Source organism: Platichthys flesus, chromosome 21 (genome assembly GCF_949316205.1).
Source record: "Platichthys flesus chromosome 21, fPlaFle2.1, whole genome shotgun sequence".
NCBI lineage: Eukaryota > Metazoa > Chordata > Actinopteri > Pleuronectiformes > Pleuronectidae > Platichthys > Platichthys flesus.
Genome location: NC_084965.1, coordinates 11,634,955 through 11,657,654, shown reverse-complemented (window position 1 = coordinate 11,657,654; position 22,700 = coordinate 11,634,955). Strand labels below are relative to the sequence as shown.

General features: G+C 42.6%; 1 long non-coding RNA gene across 1 annotated transcript in view; it reads left to right on the top strand.

The window, feature by feature from the left end:
• The first annotated feature begins 9,406 nt into the window (after nucleotides 1–9,406).
• The window catches only part of LOC133932374 (uncharacterized), a 35,708-nt gene continuing 22,414 nt past the window's right edge, over nucleotides 9,407–22,700 (top strand). Inside the window, exons 1-2 of the long non-coding RNA XR_009911944.1 lie at nucleotides 9,407–9,488; nucleotides 9,707–9,805. This is a non-coding gene — a long non-coding RNA (uncharacterized LOC133932374). The remainder of the gene's footprint in view (nucleotides 9,489–9,706; nucleotides 9,806–22,700) is intronic.

Sequence of the window (22,700 nt, the reverse complement as noted above, 5' to 3'; positions counted from 1 at the left end):
TGTTTGATAGGAAAAATATGCCCCAATTAGAATGAATTGATGATCCATCCATTAAAAGTGCAATAAAATGAAATATGTGCATAGTGAAAAGTGTTACTCTCTGTTAGATAAAATGCGATAGAGAGCAACAAATGTTTTGATGTGCGAATATGACAGCTGTGTGTCAATATTCCAGATGAATGTGGACGATCCTCGGTTTTATCACTTCTTTTCCATTTCCAGTCACGTGTTCCCGTGTTCCCCGCTGGATTGTCATCAACTGTCATCAACGGCAGCGGACCTTGAACCGGATACAAGATGAGGGATTTCTCCGCCCTGCCTAAGTGTGTGCGCGGCAGCCATATCGAGAGCGAGTCTGGGGCTGGAGACAGGAAGCACATGTCTGAGGCCTACCAGGAGACCTTCCAGAGCCAGCGCACCGTGTCTTAAATCTCTACCCTGGTGTCACCCCCCCCCCCCCCTCATGGTCCCACATGCAGCCCCGGCCCGAACAACAGCCCTCTCCGACACGAGGGCCGAGAAAGCAGCTGGTCGGCTACAGAGCTGGAAACATGCGCTTTCTGCTTCAGTGGCAGCAGCAGTGGTGTTTCCTCAACTGTGGATCGCTGTGACTGAATATTAGATTTATCAAGGTTTAGCCACATCTGCAAGAAACAATGGTTACTGACGTCACTTAACCTTCACTTGTTGTCTTGATATCTGACATATTTATCATTGTGTCATGAACATAATTGCTTACTAGCCTGATTTCAGAAGTTCTCTATGGGAAAATGACTGTAATTCAAGAGTGAATTTACTTCTGTTACACAGGGATAAAGTCAATGGATTTCAAGTTATGCATCCCTCCATCCCTCCATCCCTCCATCCATCCATCCCTCCCTCCATCCATCCATCCATCCATCCATCCATCCATCCATCCATCCATCATCTATCCTATCCGTTTATCCTCTGAGGGTCTCAGGAGGAGCTGGAGCCAATCATGCTGTACAGGTCGACAGCATGATTTAAGTTACCTGTGTCTTTAATTGGCATGAAACTTCTCCAATTTAATTACATCCGCTGACGAAGTTATGTTTTCATCTGCTGATTTGCTTGTTTGTTTGTTTGTGTGGAGGCGAGCTGCTCTATTTGATTGTAAGATAGCGATACTTGTGTCTAAAAGGTGAGAAAAGGCACTGGATAAATAGTTGTTTTACCTCAACAAAGCTGCTAAATCGCATTGAACTCCGAGTCCAGAGGGAAGGTGGGTGGAAAACGTCCTGATTTTATCAAAAAGAAATACATAAAGCAGCAGAATAACGTCTCAGGGGCAAAAGCATGAGGTGGCATGCATCTCTGCCCTGCAGGCGATGACAGAAGTCCTGGACGTGTTCCTCTGTGTCTTGTGTTTTTCACTGCTGGCTCATCCCCGCACCTTCCAGCCTGTGTCTGCGCTCACTCTGCTCCCCGAGCGCTGCACGGCTCTGGGTGTCGCTGGTGACAGGTCAGCTAATTAGAGCAGCGCTGTGTCTGTCTAAGGCTGCGGCATCGAGCTGCCGGGTCCATGAGTCTGTACGCTCCCGTCCAGGCCCCTGGACCCACAGAGGCACCCATGCATACAAACACACACACACACACACACACACACGCACACGCACACGCACACGCACACACACAAACACACACATTGATGCAAGCAGAAACCTTCAGACATGAATGTTTTAGCTTTGCATTAAGTACAGTAGCCCTGAAAGTAATCACTTCTTGAGCTTTTGCAAACTTTACTCCGATGCGATCTCTTTTTCCCCCCCATGAAAAATATTCAACGAAAACATTAACTATAAATCTGCATATTCGTTGAATTTTTTACTTTTACTATGGAAGCAACATGTTTATATTCTACATTCACAGGTTTAGGATAGATTATGTGACTACAATGTATTGTTTTTAAGTTGGGTTTATTTCACTCAGCATAAATACAAAATATATAAATTAAATATTAAGAATACGAGTGGGGAGTGGTAGAAACCAGTAAGAGTTTATACGTTACGTTACAAAATAATGAAATACCAAACGTACAAATTCTTCAATACAGGTCATAATATTCATGATGATTCACAACAATGTTAAGGTGAGGTATTAATAATAAATGCTATATATGCATCCACAAAGTATATAGTACATAATTGATGGCAAAGATTGCATCCACTCTCTTTTAAAGCGTCAAGTGAAAACTTTTTTGTAGCCTCTGTATAACTTAAAGAGCTCATTCTGTCATAATTATGTGAGCGACCTTGAAGAGGGGCGCCATTGTTAAGAGTGGAGTTACATGAACCCTGCTCGACCATTAGCCAGCCCCGACCTTCAGGGACACGGCGTCACCGCCACCGACGACCGCCGCGACCGCGTTCCTCTCTCTGAGCTCCTCTGACCCCCCCGAGCGACGACACTCCGTCATAACGTGACACCTCCCCGTGACACACAGTTTGACCCTTTCCCCCGAGCAATGACCATACTGAAGAAACAGATGGAAGGAAGCACAGTCACACTCTCACACACACACACACACACACACACACACACACACAAACACACACATACATAAACACATGTGAGCACTCACCCACATTTGCATCTTCCACTGCAGATCTTTGTCAGATGCCGTATCTGACATTTAGTACAAATGTGTAGGTGAATAAAACCTGCAGTTGGTACAGCACTGTATGATTAGCAATTAAAATACACCAGGTGACTGATTTCCTGACATGACGGTACTATCGGAGCTTTACAAGCCGCATTTGCTGTGAACTATTGATTTAAAATTGTCAAACATGCCATTGAACATGGTCCATTGGACAGTGATGTATCCGTATTGCCGCGGAGTCCAGCTCCTTCCCGAGCCGCTGCCAGAGGTCCCGGAGGTGAGCTTCTTTTCTCTCGGATAAATTGCTTATTTTTTCCTCCTTCTTCCTCCATGAACTGGACCTTTTGCACTCACCCCCCGCCCCCGGCCCTTCGCTGGCTCCGGAATCATCTACTCTTATTACAGTTAATGCTCCGACGCTGAGATACAGCGGCTGGACTGTCCGGCCCTGGCACCCGACATATACGTGCCAATCAATTTTTAATCCAACCCGAATCAATAGTTGCTACATATTTTTTAATGAGAAAAAAAGAAACACTTATGGATAAAAATGTTAAGCAAATATAAGATCAGATGCATTTTCTATTGCTGGGTGTTGATGAGTGGTTATCTGCATTCGCCAGAAACCCGATGTATCGTTCCTGGCGGTGCCAAAGGTCATATAAAGCAAAAGACACAAAATAAATTTAATGGCCACCTTATGGGAAATATTTAAATATTCATTTGCGCATTTTCATTTTATATACGCTGCAGCAGTAAAGTGAGATTAAAGGGCCTATTTGAGAGTTTCTTCACATGTGCTTAATGGATTGGGAAACTTTTTACGACGCACACTCTGTCCCCGTTGTAATAATTGTGATGTCGCCTGTTTTTATTTGCCAGTTCGTAAAAATCATCCTTCAATGCTGAAGGGGGCAAAAAGCCTCAATAGGTTGGGACCTCTATCATCGTGTATAAAATCCAAAGCACGTTAAGTTATACAGATAAACCCCTTATCTCAACACCATCTGCGTTATACAAAGTGCTTCCCACTGTTAAACCGTGTCCCCAGCAGTCTCAGCCAGTTTGGATAACACTTGCCTTCTCGTGTCAACACAGATGATAACGAAACTTCCCCCCAACGCGAGGTGTGCGCTGTTGATATACAGCCGCACAAATCCTGCAGAAGACGTGGTCGACAATTTGTCTTGCACGCGGATATGTAAATGACAAGCCAGCATCTAAGTGGCTGATTGTGGAAAAAAGAAAAAACGCTGCAAGAAATGAGTGGCATATGGCTCATATCGTCTCTTTGTTGGCACTTCCTATACACCAGGCGATATATGTATACGTGGAAGTGCAGAGGCAGCAGAAACCTTAACTGGAGCCTTATGCTGCTTTCCTGTAATGACAAAATGAAGTTTAGGGTTTGGGAGTTTTGCTCCGGTGTGTTTCACTGTCGAGAGAGAAATAAAAGGATAAAAACCGTAGAAAAATATTTTTGATGAATAGAATCTAAGTTTACCATGCTGCGCCATAGCTCAACATTCAAATTAGTGGATTCAAAGTGAACTAAGCTCCATTATTACTGTATCTCCTGAACGCGACGACCTGAGAGGCTGCAGCCCTCTGAGTGCCGAGATGTAAAAGCCGTCCGCTGCGTCTCAATGATATGCAAAGCCCCCCCCCCCGTTAATAATTCATGTCGGAGTTTACAAATGGCACTGTTGTGCAGAGGCGAAATCAGTCGAGTCGTTGAAACGCTGTTTGGAGGAGATGAAAGTTTAATTCCTGTCCTAGATTACTCCTCCTCAGATCCAAGCAGGCCCATTATTTTGCCTCCGCCGATGTTTCCCCACCCGCTGTAATGGGAAGTGAAGGTAGAGGCGAGGCCGCGGTGGAGGGACACGGACGGTTATGTACTCACAGAGGATCCTCCCTGATAGGTGACAGCTGGGCCGGCTATTTGCATCACTGTGTGAGCGAGGGTCCTGTTAAGCCACAAGCTGCTGGAGGGGGAGCAGGGCCAGTACTGGAAATGTAGCATGTGAAATGTGTGTGTGTGTGTGTGTGGCATGTAGAGCCATGGGAGAGGTGACTGAGAGGAGAGACAGAAGAAGAAGAGGGACCCTAAGACCATGACCCTTATCTGTTTTGATCTGTTTAACCACTTGTCTCTATCCCCATCTCAATCTTTCAATCGCCCAAAAAAATACAGCCTTAATTCTTCGTAATTTCTGAAACAGCAAGTCCTTGATTTCAGACCGAGGTAAAGACAAAAGCCGGCTTCTTATTTCTAACCCGCGGCTGCCGATTTGGCCGACTGAAAAGACAACTGTCGCTGGCAGATTGTATCAGCTGGAGCCATCGCTGGTTAATAACCTAACATTAGCCTAATGAGTCAGCTGGAAGGTGAATCAGCCCTTTTTATTCGTAACCCTGCGAATTAACATGGTAAGTTCATGATGTGAAAAATGGCCGACTACGAGCAGTACCAACAATAAACAAAGCATTTTATAAGTCCTCGTACTTTTATCAATTTTTTTTTCTATTAATTTTATGGAGGTTAAAAAGACAGCACAACTGTTGTTGAATTTGAAATGTGTATTTATTTAACAATTCCAAGAATTTGTTGTTAAGAGCTTGTTGAATTAATGATTTTTTGGATCACCCTATTCTTTCCTTTGGCTTTTAGCTGTTGGATGGACAATGCGATTCATTTCATGATGTCTGAAATTGTGACAAGCGTGGGTTTGAATTACGGCGAAGCTAAGGGCAACTTGGCTCTCCCTGAAAAGAACATGTTTAGCAGGAGCTCTGAAACGTCCAATTGTGTTTGTTAGAAACTTTGATGGTCTTTTTTGCTCATTGGAATAACAATTTGGGACATGTGTCGGCTGTGGCCCGGGAAGCAGAGCAGGTTCGTACACTAACCAGAAGGTCTGTGATTCGATCCCTTGCCCCTTACCAAGTGCCAAAGTGTCCTTGGGCAAGACTCGGTGGCCCAAATGGCTCCTGACGGCTGTGCCAGAAGTGCATGAAAAAGAAAGTGCTGCACATAGATATGCTTTATAAATCTGTGTGTGATTGGGTGGATGGCAAGACGATACTGTAAAGTGCTTTGTGTCATCAAGACTAGTAGGCAGCTCTGTATAAATACAGACCGTTTCCCATGTCTCCACAGATGAATACAGTGCTGTGGCAATCCTGCGTGGTGGCGCTGCCCTCAAATCATCAATCTTTCAAGGTAGCATTGCCTCTTGAACTTCTCTTGAGCTGGTGCAGCCCCTTTATTTGTTTGTTGCTGCCTCTTTTTTGGGGTTCTACGATGGGAAAGACAGGAAAGCGACAGGACAACCATGTAATGTTATTCTAAATACCCTGCGATTCACAGCGCAGGCACACACTTTCACGTGTGCCTGTTTGTGCTATCGTAAAATTCGGGCTCTCTGAAAGCCACGGTGTACTACGAATACTGGTGACGAGCATTGTTAGGATTTTCCGACATTGAATAAACAATTCATTGAATAATTCAAAAGGCAACCGAAACAGAATGAAGTTTTGAAACTCTTACTTAGCTGCACATTGGCACAGTGGAACAGCGGTTAGTGTTAATCTGGGTGTGAATGGTTGATGGCCTATGTAGTTTGGCCAGTCCAGGGTGTAATCCACCTCTCGCCCAATGTAAACTGGGATTTTTCTCCATCTCCGCCTGTGACCCTCCCAGGATCAGCAGTATAGATAATGGAGGATCGGATCTTTAGTTGTAGCCATACTCACCGAACATATCTGCTCCCCACCAGCATCTCTCAAGCTTTAAAGAGCACTGGTTTTGTACACCTCACCCAAACCTTGAAGAGACCTCTGCACGGCTCCTGACGGGCTCATGTAGATCAGGGCGCTGCGGTGGCGAGTGAGGAAATGTTGTCAAAGGCTCTTAAAAACCTCTTTGATAAATGCTGAGGGCCGCCACCACGACTCTCTTTATATCTCTCGCTTCCCCTCTCTCTGTCGCCTTCGGACTCAGAGGACTGAATCCCACATGATCAGAGCGTTCTCTGCCTCAAAGTGTGAGGTCAAAATTTACAGGGATACCTACATCTCAGATAGGAGAGGGCATGTTGATGACTTGGCTCTGCAACCCTTTAAAATGCCAATGTTCTATTCTCTGACGGTGCATATTTAGATATATCGTCTCACTAATAAGTGTGAAATTAAAACTTATAGCACGACTTTTCACACACGAGTGCAACTGAAAACACAGAGACACTTGGCTGCACACGTACACACACAAACACACGCGCACACACACTTGTACCTTCACACTTTAACACGCATGGGCTGATCTAATTTGGAGAGTTTTGTGGGTTTAGTGTCAAATGACACCAAAAACAACAACTTGTTCACCATATATAATCCACGTGAGTCACTGTTAACACTTGGTTTTATTCTTAGCGACAGTTTACGAAGCGTGTCATCATTTGTGTTAACGGAAGCAGGTTCAGCTGCGGCTTCGGTTAACATGAACACGAGGATTTGAGGAATAAAAGGAAATGTAACGTTAGCTTTTGTGCAAATAAATAGATTGATGAATGGCTATCAATGCATCGATAAATGAATTATTCCATCAGTGACATGACAACATGTTCACAAACACCAGATACGTTTAATAGGCACATAAAGAGAAAGCACAACTGGTGAGTGTTAAATCTTTCCTAACACATTACGAGAGAGACAACAAAGCGTTTACACTGCAGCTGCTGAAAACACTTTAGTGTGGACATTAAGCAGTGTGAGTGTACATGAAACATAAAAAAGTAACACACACACTGATATTCATTACACACTGTGTTGTGCTTTGTTTGCAGTTGAAACCACAGTTTGATTTTATCTCTCCATGTCGTGTATTTCTTTTCAGCTCTCCTCCTGTTTATCTGTTATTCTTCCTGATTTATGTTTTCCTCATTCTTCAGAACTTTAGTTTTAAGTCTAATCCGAAATTATTATTTATCAAGGTTATCCATAAATCGAGATTAGACAAAGGGGAACAACCCCCCCGCCTCACAACATACGGAGATATACTTATATACAACCTAAATTTATATGATCTGTGGATGGCCAAAATCTTCCTTTATTTTATTTTATCAAACAGATGAAGTGAGGGGGGAAAGTTTCATGTTAAGCAAAGCTTTACCTGAAATTAGTTTTCCATTCAATGTTGTTGAGTAGTTGAAATAGCAACACCCTCGTTCTCTAGGAGCTGCCTCGTATTACCGGAGAAGTGCCAGCGGATTATTTGGAAGCTAACCCCCGTACATATGGGCCCTTCAGCCGCAGCGGAGATGAGAGTGTTCCTCACTCACCTGCTCCGGCTCAACTACTCCCAGATGGACCCGAGAGTCGAACTGGCAACCTCGCAGTCACAGACCCTCGTCACGAACCCCGAGGCCACAGCTGCCTGCCGTGATGATTGGTAATTTCTTCCCCTTGGAAAACTGGATGCTTCCAAACATAAAGTGCACTCCAGATGTTTGAAGTGTCATAACACAACAATGCAGATGGTAGACTGACAGCGAGGTGGATTCGGCTCCTCGTCACTGCCAGCAAGTGTCTTTTGTCGAGAATAAAGGAGGCTTCCTTCACTTGCTGCTTTTCGGTGGGTTAAATAAAAATCACGACAAGTTAAGATTAGGAGATTTCACATCCTTTTCTTCTAATATTACTTATACTTCTATCAGATTATGTTTTAATAGTGTCTTGGTGTGTTTTGGGATTGTGCATCCTGTATGATTTTTGTTAATCTTTCATTTTCGAACGACGACTGAAAAGACTGATAGACTTAAAGAATAATGATGTCAGTTTTACTTAACTTTACAGTGTCAAATCAATATCACTCAATGAAGTTGTGATTAATCGTATCGGAAAAAACTCAACATCAAGTCATCAGCCGCAGGAGAGAAGAAGCTGCTGATTTCATGCACCACCCGGCGACCAAGGCAAGTGTCCAAAATCAAACACACCTTCCATGTTGCGTGACTAGTTGGTGCAACTTACGACATTCAGACGGGCGTGTTCAACACGTAACTGTTTTTCTAAGTCACTCTTCAGAGGAGAGCATCAATAACCACTTCAGGATTCTGGCAGCCGGTGCGGGGTTAAGCATTTCTGTTGTTCATTCATTGAAAAGTGGCAGAATATACGATTTATCTTAATACTGTGGCATGAGGTGTATGGACACCTGCTGTGGTGTATTATCAGGATACACAGGCTGCACATTGCCTGACTGGAATTTATAGGTTGCAGTTCTCACCTGGAACCGACATTGAAATACGAGCAATGCATGTAATTCTGGTGGCCTTAAAATCTTCTTCTTTTTGCAATTTTAACATTTATCTTTATTATCATCATAAGATATTTTATTGATTATATATACATATATTTTTTCAATTCTATTTATTCATAATAAAAATCCAACAAATTGCACATGCCTGTGACAGCCGTCTCTTCTAGACCTCACACTTCACCTGCTTGTGTAGTGTGCTCCATTCACACCTTTAACCTGAACCATAGTGAGCAGGTCATTATAAACCATACAGGCCCTGAAAATAAGAACTGTTAACCTTCTCTGACATTTATAGAAGCTCATTTTCATCTCTAAATGGCTCTTTAAACCAAAATAAACTGAAACGCTAACCTACCATCTGAAAACAACCAAGTAAAACTATCCTCTAGAAAATATATCATCTTCACTTGGTTTGTCCCAGTGATGTCATCCATGACAATCAGGAAGTCCTGGGCAGTGCCCCCGCCCACAACAATACCCCACATGGTGCCTGTGAACAAAGGAATAAACAATGTGATCTTTTTCCCTGCAACATAATACAAGGTAAGAATAACCAACTTGTGGTTGTGTGTTTACTATCACATACTCATGTAGTTTGATTTGTTATGTAAAAATTTGCCAAGACAATAAATGTGTAGAAACAATGAGTGCAGTGTGTCTTCAAAGGGACAAATGGTGAGAAAAGATGAGTTCTACTTACTTTTTAACACTTTTTTTCATTTCATTTAATTAACAAAACAATTTCTTGAAATGTTTTGCAGTACTCTCCACTCTGGCTGTAAAAGCAGTTCAATGCTGTCATGAGCTGAATCAACACATCCCATGTTGGTCTCTGTCAAACGGGCCACAGAGAACACAAGGTATTTATCAGACGTTCACTGTCTCGTCTCTTGAGTCTTAACCAACTGTCTCTCACGACCATAACACTCGGACACAGCAGCAGCCTCCGTCCATCTATCTCTGCAAAACATTAACCCCAGGACAGAATCAAACATTAACTAATTCATCTAATTAAGTTGGCAAATTTGCATTTGCTGCCATCTGCAATTCTGTTAAGAAACACAAACAACTTGCAAATTGATCTTCACTTTATGTTTGCACGTGAAAATGTTTTGTCATCGTATATTGGTCGATACAAATGCATTGTAATAGTATTGGTTTTGAAGCAGCCAATTCGGACATGGCGTGAAGCTGTCTCCCTTTTATTAACTTTCATTTCTCAAAACAAAGTGGTGCTTGAGCAGCTAAATGAGGTCTCACTTTGTTTTCAAGGAGGTCTGATGGCTGATGATGGATGGCAAATAACTAGGAACGCACTTGACACACTGATCAGAAACAAATGATTGTGCCGCGTGCATGTGCTGAAACCGTAATTAGACCACGAGTATACAGTACTCTCTTTCATCGTGTAGCGATCAATAATCCTGGGGAGGGACCCGCCCATAAAAAAAACATCCTGGAGATCAGCCTGTACGCTACTGAGCCGATGATGCCACAGGCAAATTGTGGAGGAACACTACAGCCTTGAATTTAATGAAAGGTTTTAATGCGGACCACAAACATTACCGTATTTTAGAATATAACAAGTTCTTGAAAGGCAGAGCGCCCTCAGTGTGCTTGAGGAGTACACCGCTTTGTCTAGACATGTTCAAGATTTATGCTTCAAAATAAACTCCACGCTGTGTTCGGGACATGAATATAATTTTTGTGTATTTGTACGGGTGAGAGAGGGAGAGGTAAAAAGAGCTGCAGAGTGTGTGGCAGTTTATTAAGAATAACAAACTAGCCCCATCATTTTTTACAGTTTGTTTTTTATTAATATCCACAAGGAAACATTATCTTTAGGGTTTGGATATGAAATTCAAACTTTGGAGGACTCGCAGGATGCAGCCAAATAGCTGACAATCTGTTTTAAAGTTTACCTTGACATGTGTTATTCAGTCAGCGTTCCTTCAGATGCTTTGAATCATTCTGTGAGTGTTAACCAGAGACTGACTGAAAAGATAGACGACACGTATCTACTTCCTCCCACTGTCCAGGAATAAAGCCCAAATATGAACAGAGCCATCTTCCGCTAAGGATTTCACTACGATACTCTAGCAAAATGATTTGTGTGTGTGTGGAGAGTTGAGAGTTGTGTGACTCTATCTCAATCTGTGTGCGTGCAATTAGACTTGTACATTTGTTTAAAGAGTCTGCAAATGCTCGTAACTGTGTAAAGGAATCTACAAATACGTATAAACAATCTCACATTTGTAAGAGTGTAAAAACGCTGAATGAGTGATAAGATTGCAAGTGTATTGAGATTCGTATTTGTGTAGACTATTCTGCAAATGTGTGAATAGGTCTGTGAATGTGTAGAAACATCTACAAATGGGTGCATTGATATTATTGTCTCAAAAGGCAAAGTGTAAAGACGAGTTAACGGTTACATCTCAGATTGGTCTCACTGGCCGTTGTACATGAGATTTTTGGAGTAATTCTGCATTGGTAGATTAGCTAAATTGTCTGTATGCCTCCATAATCTATAACGCTTACCTTTAACTTATGTATGGCAAGCAAGGCGGCCATTTTCGGCTTTCTTCTCATGAGTTTCGGAGAAAACAAATAAACAAATAAACAACTAAGATTGGTGCTGAAACTGCCTGACGAAACCTTCGAAAAACAGAAACCAGACCGATTCACCTTGTGTGGATTCAATTGAAGTGTGATCCAGCCTAAGTTTGAGTTAAGTTAAGAAGGTGACCATGTTTCAAAGCAACAGCACGTGACCCCCAGTAGCCTGAAATATGCTGCTCTGGCCTCGCCTCACCTCTCTGAGACAAATCCTCTCATATTGAACAGACCACTGTGCCTTTATTTTTTTAATGAAAATTCTTGTCAAAACAACCGAGCACCCTTACTCCATGAAGGCAACAAAGTTTGATGATTGATAACGGTTGAATTGCCCATACAGTTGAGTCTCCCCCCCCTGCAACACGTACCACCAACACCCCTACTTCCCCCCCTGTTTTCCTGGCAGAAATGGTTATGGCTCTCCAATAAAACCCTGCAAAGACCAAATTGTTGAAGGAAGTAATTTCATTGGCTCACTTGGAGGAAATTGATATAGTCACTATATGTGGATTCTAATCGAACAGAGTGGACATGACAAAACTGAAATTAGAAAAACAAGGAGATTGATGGCGGTGAGAAAGGAATGAAAAATATCTTTAATAGGTGAGGCTTGTGGAGCAACTTGTTTTGACACAAACACCTAAAGTCTTTTATTCTTCGGAAGTCATTTGTTCGGCATCTTATCGGGATTAAATATCTCGCCCTGGGTTTATGTCTTACTTTGTGTAAATTTAAAAGGCTATTCTTCATATCGTCATCTCCGCTTAAGTACTTTGTGTTGGAATTACCAAAATATCCACAAGGGCTTTTTTTTGTTTGCAAAACCTATTATGTTGTGGATCTATTTTACAAAAGAGCGATTGAAACGGACCCTTGTAATTTTCTCCTCAACCTGGGGTGAAACGCTGACTATGATGCATGACGTGACAGTTTCCCCATCCCTCAAATCTATTGTTTTAAATCGACAGTTCCTTCACACGATTCAATTATACAGTCAATATTGCCGGGCTGACTTTCTACTGCAAAATATTTGATGATATGAGAACCTTGTGTGACCCATTTATTTTGATTTGGGAAAACAATTGTATCTCATCCCTAATGTCTGTCGTGGGCAGGGTTCATAAATCATCCTGCCGCCTGTGTGCGAATGTATGATCGGTGCTGTGGGTTTAGCAATATCAAAGGAGACAAATTAACATAGATTATGTCATGTATTCATCAGTGATGTGTTTAAAAGGAGGCAGACGCACAGGCTGCCACCAGATCTTTAGTATTTTTCCATGAATTTTAGAATAAAGCCTTCTATTCACAATAAATTCCCCTGCAGGAAATAGTTTAAACAATCGTCAGTGCAGAAGAAAGGAGAGACCGCCGACATCTTCCCTTTCTGCTTTTCACTTGGCAGCACCCAGATACTCTCAATCACCAAAGCATCAGGGAAGGGCCTGGAAAAGGTGACTGCAGCCACAAGAGACACAGGGTCAATCAAAGTGATCGGCCAAGATCTGAGCTCCATGAGGGCTTTGAGGCAGCAGGTTCCGACAGAGGGGGGTAGGACTCTGTGCCTGAGCACCATCCCCCTTTGAGGGCCATATTCGGACGCTGAATCTACACTAGTGCATTTTAGTTTTAATTTGCCTGAAAACTTTGGATATACAGTTGGCCCCGTTTTAGTTTCAAAATGCTCGGGCTATATTTTCGGTGGGACGAGCAGAAACTGAGATTTGTGGAAACGATGACTCAGTCGCAAGAATTCACTTATTGTAAAAACTGGAGGTATCTCCAAAAAGGCAAAGTGTCATTTACCATATTGGTTTTGTGCAATAACAAGAGGATGAAGACCTGAGCTTTAAAACCTATGATAGATCAAACCCCCGTGTTAGCAGTGCATTTTCTCTCGTAAGACCTTCACCACCACAGCAGGAGAGAGAGAGTGAGAGTGAGGGAGACGCCGAGGGAGCGGAGAGAGAGTGTTTATTGCTTGTGGGAGGTGAATGATGGCGCAGCATAAAACCCCCCCACCAAACCAAGCAGATGGAGCCTATGTGACAGTAAAACCCCAAACGTCCGCTGAAGGTTTTTACCAGTGACTTATGAAAGCTATCTGTCAAAACAAAGGCAAGAGTTAGCAGGATGATATGCAAATGAGGCGGCATTGCTCTGGTGACAAATAATGTTCAAAAAGCAAATTGTTTCTCATAAGAGTCCTCAGTGTGAGCAGGGACAGTGGTGAGTGGGAGATTATTGGTCCGGGAAAACGACTTAAGACAAGTGGTTTGTGAAGTTCGCTGGGAAATACAAACTATAAATCCTGACGGTTTCGGGGGAGAAAGTGATCCAGCTAAAATGTGCTCTCTCTATAGTAAAAAATAACAAATAAATAACTTATAATTATGATGTCAGACAGAGTCTTTCTATGCTTCTTTGTAAATTTACAACGTGCCGTAGACATTAGACATGTTTGTATATGGTTCTGGGCTGTTATCTATCTTGTACATATATAAATAACTACAGTATATACAAGTAAGATCACAGAGGCTCTTTAATCAGTTCTTATGTACTTATTTAGTTTTCAAACATCACTTGGAATAACTTTTATAGTTTAACTATTGAAATAAAAAAATTTCTTTTAGATCATTTGAAACTTATTGTCACTACGGTTACGATCATTAAAACATATGTTTCATTGTATATGGAAATAAAAAAGTTCTAGATTATAATTAAGGACACAGAGACGTCTCATTCAAAATCTCCAAGAGGTTAAACATGAAATAAATCTCAATCCCTCGTATGCATAGGTTGACCGTTTGAAAGTGGCTTCACAACAGCTCTAAATGCTTCCTTCACATTGATGCATCTCTGACGACAATCTAATAATAAATGAAATAATAATAAATCCGTCAAAGGCGCCCAATTACACTGCCGTACTAGTATTACTTAAAGACCTGAGTGCTTCAATCCTACATTGTCAAGTTGTAATGGTCCTCTCAAACAACAGTGCGACTGCACCACGAAAACCCCTTTAACCGAAGTCGATGAAGTGGGCCACACTTTTACGAGCCCCGCGCTTAAGGTTGAGCGGAAAAAGGAGGTTGCTGTGAACAGAGGGGGCAATCGTGTGTCTGCAGCCAGAGCCTGTGAAGGTAAGAAAGGGCAAAGCCGCTGGAGGTTTTATGACGGAGTTATTGTCAATGTTTACATGCCAGGTGTCAATGGTGTCACAGATTGCCATCCCAGTGTTCTCAGCAAGGCTTCCGCCCTGTAAACAGACTTCAAAGCAGACCGCTCGGTGCTGAAAAAGACACCTTTCGACACACACACACACACACACACACACACACACACACACACACACACACACACACACGTCCACTCAGGTAATCAAAGTGCACTCTGACTCACATGCATAATGATGTCTTGCACTGCATATAAAATGGATGAAGTACATATAACCATAAGACCAGTTGGAGCCTGAGGCGTCCGGCCTGCACAAATGCAACAAAACCACACAGACAGTGCACAGTTGTGAGGGAAAAGCCTTATATGAAATGTCATGTGGGGCTAAAGTACAGTATAGGCATGTCAGGGCGTTTGATTGATGTGTGCACGTACGTAGATGCATCTCTGAGGGTATATGTGCACTTTTGTGTGTGCAAGTTGAATATGTGAGCCCTGTGCTTGCAGTATACAGTATTTGTTTATGAGCTTTACCCAGATGGATTGTGGGGATTGCGTAGCGTGCCGCATGCACAATTTAATTAGGATGAACTTTTCAAATAATCCATTATTAGCAGGAGCTGATGATAAAGGGAAAACAAAGACGGGACTAAGTTTTATTATTTTCCCGCTGCCTCACGATGCCTGCGCATGTTTCCGTCTCTTAAATTTAGATTCTATTTTTATCACGGGGCGCGGAGCTGTTCTCCCCGATACGTATAAAGAGCAAATAAGAATGCATTGCATGGCATTGCAGCAGCATTTACATTATTAATAACCTCAAATGACTTCCAATTCTGTGTTGTCTTTGTGCGCTATAGGCCAATTGGTATTCCAATTGTATACAATGTTTTATGGATCACGAAGCCGGTAGCTACTGGTGAAATATCCTCCCACCACCGTAAAAGAATAACGCTCGTATATTCACAGTGGTTACGAGGACCAGGCTGGAGAATGTGGTGGAGTTTGGAGGTTTGCAAAGAAAAGAAAAACATCACTCATCTTTTATGCAGGCGGCGTGGCTGTGCCTTGAGACACGCGTTTTGCTGAGCCACGGTGCTGTGTTTGATTTCAGACCATTTTTTTTTTTAGCTGATCATTATATTTTATTAAAAGCGTCTCAGTTCATTATGTAAAAGCCCTCTACAATATTAGCGGGGGGGGGGGGGGGGGGGGGGGTTGTATCAAAAGCCAAACACAAAACTAAAGATCTTAAGCCTTTGTACTGGGAATGAGAGTTTAAAGGTTTTAAGGAGTCTCTCACCTTCTGTTCTCTTGTTCGGTGACAGTGATCAGATACCGAGGGGGCACAGTGTCATCAACATATGTTTAATATTTAATCGTGATAACACAGCAGCAAATCGCATCAGGGCCGACGCCTGCTAGATCATAACGTCTGATCCAATAGCATGCTCCTGCGTTGCTATCAATTACAACTTTGGCACCCAACTAATTTGTTCGAGGGCTGCATTGGTAATTCGATTTCGGGCTCACTCACTTGATTTCCCCTACCCATTAATTTCATTTGCACTTGCCCATCAGCGGCACCGGCACATGTTGAGTCACCCGCGTCCCAGAGCTCATCTTAGCCCAGTCTTATTAATACCACCAGTTGTGGCGGGTGCCAGGCTGACACTCGCGCAGCGTGCCGCCGTCGCTCTCATTCCGCCTGCATCTCTCCTTCAGTGGCTTGGAACCACTTAACCTGTCCACTCTTCACCTCAGCAGCCGGCTCCCGCTCGCCGGCCCTGCTGAATACGAATCCAGCAGCTTCCTCGTCTGCCAAATGATGCCATCTTAAAAATCCATTTCAATTACAGGGCAAAGAATTCTAATTACAACAGTTTGTCTTTGAAAAGAAACTCATTATCGGAATAATTTTTTATAATTGATGTGACATGGAGAGCTCCAGCTGCTGGAGGATAAGCGATCGCGTGTTGTTGTCTTTTTAGGGTTAAGCGAAGAGTTTTATGAATATACAATGATCACAGAGATGAGGGAGATAATGTCATTACGGCAATGAGCTTATATGAAACATCAAGATAGATATAAGAAAAACGTATTTCTATTCCGTCCAATTAACCTTTTAGGACACCTCCGTCATTGTAATCTAATCCTTAAAAAACTTAATTATTTGCAGTAAAAACAACATTTCTTTAAACTCCTTGATAAAGACTGAAACAGTAAAGTCTTGAAGATGAATAATATGGCGTTGTAATATTCCCCCGATTGAAAGAAAGATCCCATTTTTACAGTTAAACTCCCTCAAATCCCATTTGTATTGATCAGCTATACTGAAAAAGGGTCACGTGCGTCAGACTCGTGTTATTGAAATTTTAACAAGGATAAATGGCGGAGACACGCCGGCTCCCTCTGGGGACTCGTCCTGCTGCTGTATCACTGGTGCTGCGAGGATATCTTCTGTCGTCGCGCTTAAATGGGCTGGGGCCGTAATTTGAGTGCCTCTCTATTTTCTATATTCCATAACATGTCTTTGAGTGAGCGTAATTCCCCCTCCATATGCTGTAAAGAGTGAACAATAAAGGAAACTCAAACAATTATGGGCCTCGGTCGTGCATGGCTGGCCTCGGTAATGCCGCTTGTCTGTGAGGGGGAAGTGTTCTGTCTCCGAGTCTCTGTCACTTCCGGCCTTTGTAAACTCTTCCTACATATATGAGCTCCTGTGGTTTTTCTTCTAATGCCTGAAGAGGCACTTTCTTGGCATGTGTGCGTCTCCGGGTCCCACGAGGTTACGAAATCTTTAGAAAATCTACTGCGCACACATCTGTGCAGAAATAAGACCAGTGCCAGTGCTGAAACTCACAATCTGCAGTCTCTCTCTCTCTCTCTCTCTCTCTCTCTCTCTCTCTCTCTCTCTCTCTCTCTCTCTCTCTCTCTCTCTCTCTCTCTCTCTCTCTCTCTCTCTCTTCTTCTCTCTCTCTACCTCTCGGTCTCTCTCTCCCACCATATGTCTCTCCCTCTCTCACCTTACCTCTCTCTCTCTCCCACCCTACATCTTTCCCTCTCCCCTCTCCCCTTTCTCCCACCCTCTCTCCCCCCCTCTCCCCCCCTCTCTCTCTCTCTCTCTCTTTCTCTCTCTCTCTCTCTCTCTCTCCAACAAATGAAACGCAAAAAAAAACTGATGTTACATCATGTAAGCCGGAAATAATGAAAAAGCTGCGTTTCACAAACTTAACTAGTGCTCCTCTTCCGCTCTTTGTTTAATATTGCATACCGACGTGTGGGGGCGGATCTTTTTTTTTTTAAAATTCCCCCCAGCTCCCGTCCCTCCTGGTACATTATCAGCCCCTCTTTCATAAATAGGAATGAACAAAAACACATTTGTGGTGAATAATAATATGCAGTAATTAATGTCATCGATTCACATCTGTAAGGATACTGACTGGGAGAAATGTGATTACTTTTATCACATTTCAAAACTTGGAGTTAGTTTCGGAGCCCCGTAACTCAGTTAGCGTGTGACTGTGGAGAGAGCGAGAGGGCTGCTCTTGCTCGGTGATTGATGAGCGCACACCAGGCAGACTATTAAAAAAGCTGCAGTGTATTCCACAGACAATGGCAATAAACATATTCAGGGTGCTGAATTTAAAATGACTTATTTAGGGAAAGAAACTGTTTTTTTGGCGGGGTGTTTTTTTTGGGAGCCAACCATAACCATAAACCTTGGATTAATGGGGGAAATGCTGCATACGCATTTAAATACGCCGCTACACAAACACATCCTTCAAGTATGCACAGAAACGCCTCATGCACACTTGTTCACCTTTTGCTCCTTTGAAGATGATGAAGATTGCGGATCCACAATCAGCAAAACTATGTATGTAAATCCCTAACAAACATTAATAGAAATATACACAAACACAAAGTTTGACTCTTCGTGAACTGATTTCCTTCCTAGAGTCTTCTAAGACCTTAATACCACTCCTGTGTCCTTGTGCTGAATGCAAAGTCTCATCCAGCAGCTTCCACAGTTGTACAAGTCTTGCCTTTGTCCCGCCTGCCCTCCACACGCGTTTTTAAGCACCTAAAACAGAGGAGTTTATAAAAACGCCTCAAGGCAACCTTTCAGTTTAAAGGATCTGGGTTTGCATCACAGGAAGAAACAGGGATAATGTTCGAGACGTAGTGAAATGATGACTTTTACTCCCTGATCAGTCACAATTACCAGCGGTGAACACTTTAAACATATGCATTTTCATGTTGGTTAGTATGGGCGGGGATTTTTACTGATGCAGAGCTAAAATGCTTGTGTGGATGGAGATTTTTTTCAAAAATAAACATGTAATCATAGATGTAGACTATAAACATAAACATTTGCAATGAGCCATTAGGGACTCTGTGCTGAGATTAGTTATCGTCTGCCAACTATACTTTTATATTTCCCAAAGGACTTTGTATAAAGTCTCACTACAAAACCCCAAAAGTGAACCCATAGCATCTTAATCACTACTTGGTGGCTGGCTGCAGTATAAGTCAGAATTCTTGCCTCCTCCATGTTAATGGATGGGATATGGGTCACTGTAAAGAGACAATGTTCACTTAAAAAATGTAGTTTCTGGAATTTGTGAAGGTTATTATCACCCTGATGAGTGTTTTTCTGGTAAGTCTGGTATTAATCAGCATAAAAAACAAGATGACGTCATGATTGAGACTGGATCATGATTGGTTCAGTGCTTGTATCCACTCGCTACCATGGCTCAATCCCCGATCAACTGTGCAGATATTTCCGCTTTATCTCTGGATAGTGGGAGGAAGTGGAGACATCTCAACCAGCTTTATATTCAGTCTATGATATTTACTCCACAGGTGAGACATAGCATCTTACTGAACTCTTGTCAAGAATGTGAATAGCCTCCATATCCTCCAATGTTGAACTTTTCCTTCATCGACGAAAAAAGATGCAACATCCATACAAATGGACAGAAATTATTTGGCACCCATCACAGAAATGCAACTTTGTGGGAGTCTGTGCAGTGTGTGATTCAAACAGTTCAGAGCCGTGGAAGACGAATCACAGCCGCTTGTTCAAAAGAAGAAGTATCTTTGGAGATAGAGCAGGTGATTAGCAATAATGTCGATGCTTGGCAAAATGGGGGAGCAGTTAGGTGGAGAGCGAGAGAAGGAGACACTAACTCACATTGTCACAAATGGATAATTTATAAATCCGCTGTTGGTGGGGATAGCCCCTGAGATGAAATGAATCCAAACATCTGCACGCTGTGGTAGGAGGGAGTCTAATAACATTGTAATGAGTGATTTGTGTCCTTAACATCAAATACAGTCCGAATCCTTTGATAAACATCTCATATGCAAAGTAAGTATATGCGAGTATAAAAGTATTTTTTAGTTCTGTTTTCTACTGTTTCACCAAAAACGGAAAATACTCCCGACATATACTGTATATGATATTAGTGTGCATGCATGTGGCCTGACGGTGTGTACAGGTGCTCCATTATTCAAAGTCTCTCCTTGGGCTTTAAGGCTCTGACAGAGAACGAGACGAGGTTTCTCCCCCGCAAAATCCCCCTCTCCCTCCTTCTCCACACCCCTCCCAACCGCAAAACATATTACCAGAGCGTCCCGGGGGAGAAGCAGAGGGGAAACGTGAGCTGGAAGAGAGGGGCGAATCCACCACAACAACAGCTGTTTCCAAATCACAACAACCTGGGGAAGGGTTGTGGGTTATATTTTATGGGTGGAGAGGGACCGTGGATGTTCATTTATTTATCTCCACAGTCAGCATTGAAAGGTGTGTGTGTGTTATCGTGTGTGTGTGTGTGTGCTGTGTGTGTGTGTGTGTGTGTGAGAGAGACGAGATCTGTCACAGCACTCTTTTTACTTATACAGGAAAAAGCCTAAGGTCACTAGTCATTCTGCAGAGTGCAGAGACCTCTGAACACCGCAGCCAGACGCGTGCACCAGTGATGAATATGTAAAAATAATCAATTTCACGCGACAAATATTATAATGAGAAAGTGTGGAACATAGAAAATCTGACTGAGTTGCTCTGATGCCATTTACTTTCCTCTTCACTTGCGTAGATTCCACTTCTCCACGGGTACAATTATGCTGAGAGCAATCTCATATTTCAAGTATGCAAATATCGATAGTGTGCGTCCACATACAGTCCATATATGGAAAATATGTAGGCTGTAATCCGTTTGAAGTGCCAACACACTGTTTAAAATCTAAATTAGCTTGCATGTGCATTTGAACACATGCTTACCTATGAACGCACGCACACACACACACACACGGAAAGACAGACGTGCACACACAGAAGGATCTAAATTAGCCTAATGGTTCTCAGTAGACCTAACGCCAAACACACATGCCTCTGGTGGGGCATGCATCGCCACTGAATACAAACACAAGCATTAGCAGTTGGAGCAGGCCAATCTATGGCAACGACCTTGGACACGTGTTCCTGTTCTCTGCCTCGCTACGCGCTGTTATTAAAGTGGTTATCTCCTGTTTTACATGCAGGAATAATACCTCATCTGATATCATTTACCCACAGTGGGACGAACCAGGATGTAATCAGGCATAAACCAGCGCGATCAGGCTGGAGGAGGTGATATTGTCACCCACTCCTTCCTGATTAGTTCTTATCAGTCGGGAATATCGGCGGTGAATGCAAAACATTTGTAAACATTTACTTTGAGCAACAGTTTCACCTCGACGTTAGTGATTTTTTTGTCGTTTTTCGGATGTAGTTTTTTCTGTAAGATAAAACTCATCTTCAGAATCTGCTACTTGTTATGTGCACATGCCCAGTGTATGTGAATGGTCACGGGATATGTGATTTGAGATATGTGTCACTGTGGACGTGGATTATTACGAAGCCTAAATGCTGTGGAGGGACATCATTTTTCGAAAAAACTAAAAGAGCATCAGCATGCATTTAGCCTAAGCAAGGAGACTGTAAACGGACACATTTACAATGAGCCCAATCAACACCATTCATGACTCTCCCTACCCCACTGTCTAAGTGCCCCTGAGCAAGGCACCTTACTCCCCCAACACCTGCTCCCCGGGCGATCTGCATGGCTGCCCACTGCTCTGTGTGTCCTCCTGTGTTCACCAGATGGGTCACAAGCAGAGGACAAATTTCCCCCCATTTGTATGTCGTGTGTCTGTGCATGTGTGTGGGACTAATAAATATATCTTGTATCTTGTATCTTAAGCTTACGTATACTTTCTTTAAATATATATTTAATGTAGTTTTGCATCTCATGTAAAATGACACGGCTTCAGGCTGTTAAATATGTCTTTAACAGGATTTATTTGTTTTCTGTTGTTAGTCCAAGCCCACTTCCCTATTTTTAACCAATCTGTCTTTGTTTATTTTATTTATTTTGGAGTCATCCTTTGATAGAGACAAGTGAAAAAGTGTGGTAAATAATAAGATGAAACTACAAAGACCCTAGAAGTAATTATCCTGTGTGGCATCTAATTCCAAGGGCTACATTGTCATAGACTACAAAGATGCACGATATGACTGCTTCCTGAAAGTGAAGCCAAAATGGTTTGATGACCACCTGGTGGCCGGCTGCAGTATTGGGCATAAACCCTGCTTTTTGGGACCAACCGGGACGTAATCGGGCTGCAGGACGAGAGTGACCAGGACACACCTATACATTGTTTACATATGCAACTAAAAACACAATACTTTTGATGTGAACTGTAGCATTCAATAACCCACTGTGTAGTTTTCTCCACTTTTTTTTGCAAGCTAAGTAATTGAATCAGCGTTCAAAGGCACTTAATCAGTAAGTGAATGCATCTCTGTTTACTGTTCAGCTTTGTTATGATCAGGCCCAAACGAACACTGTTTAATTGGTTAAGAGCTTTGCAGGTAAATATTTGCAGCTGAATTGCTTCCCTGATGTTTGCTTGAGT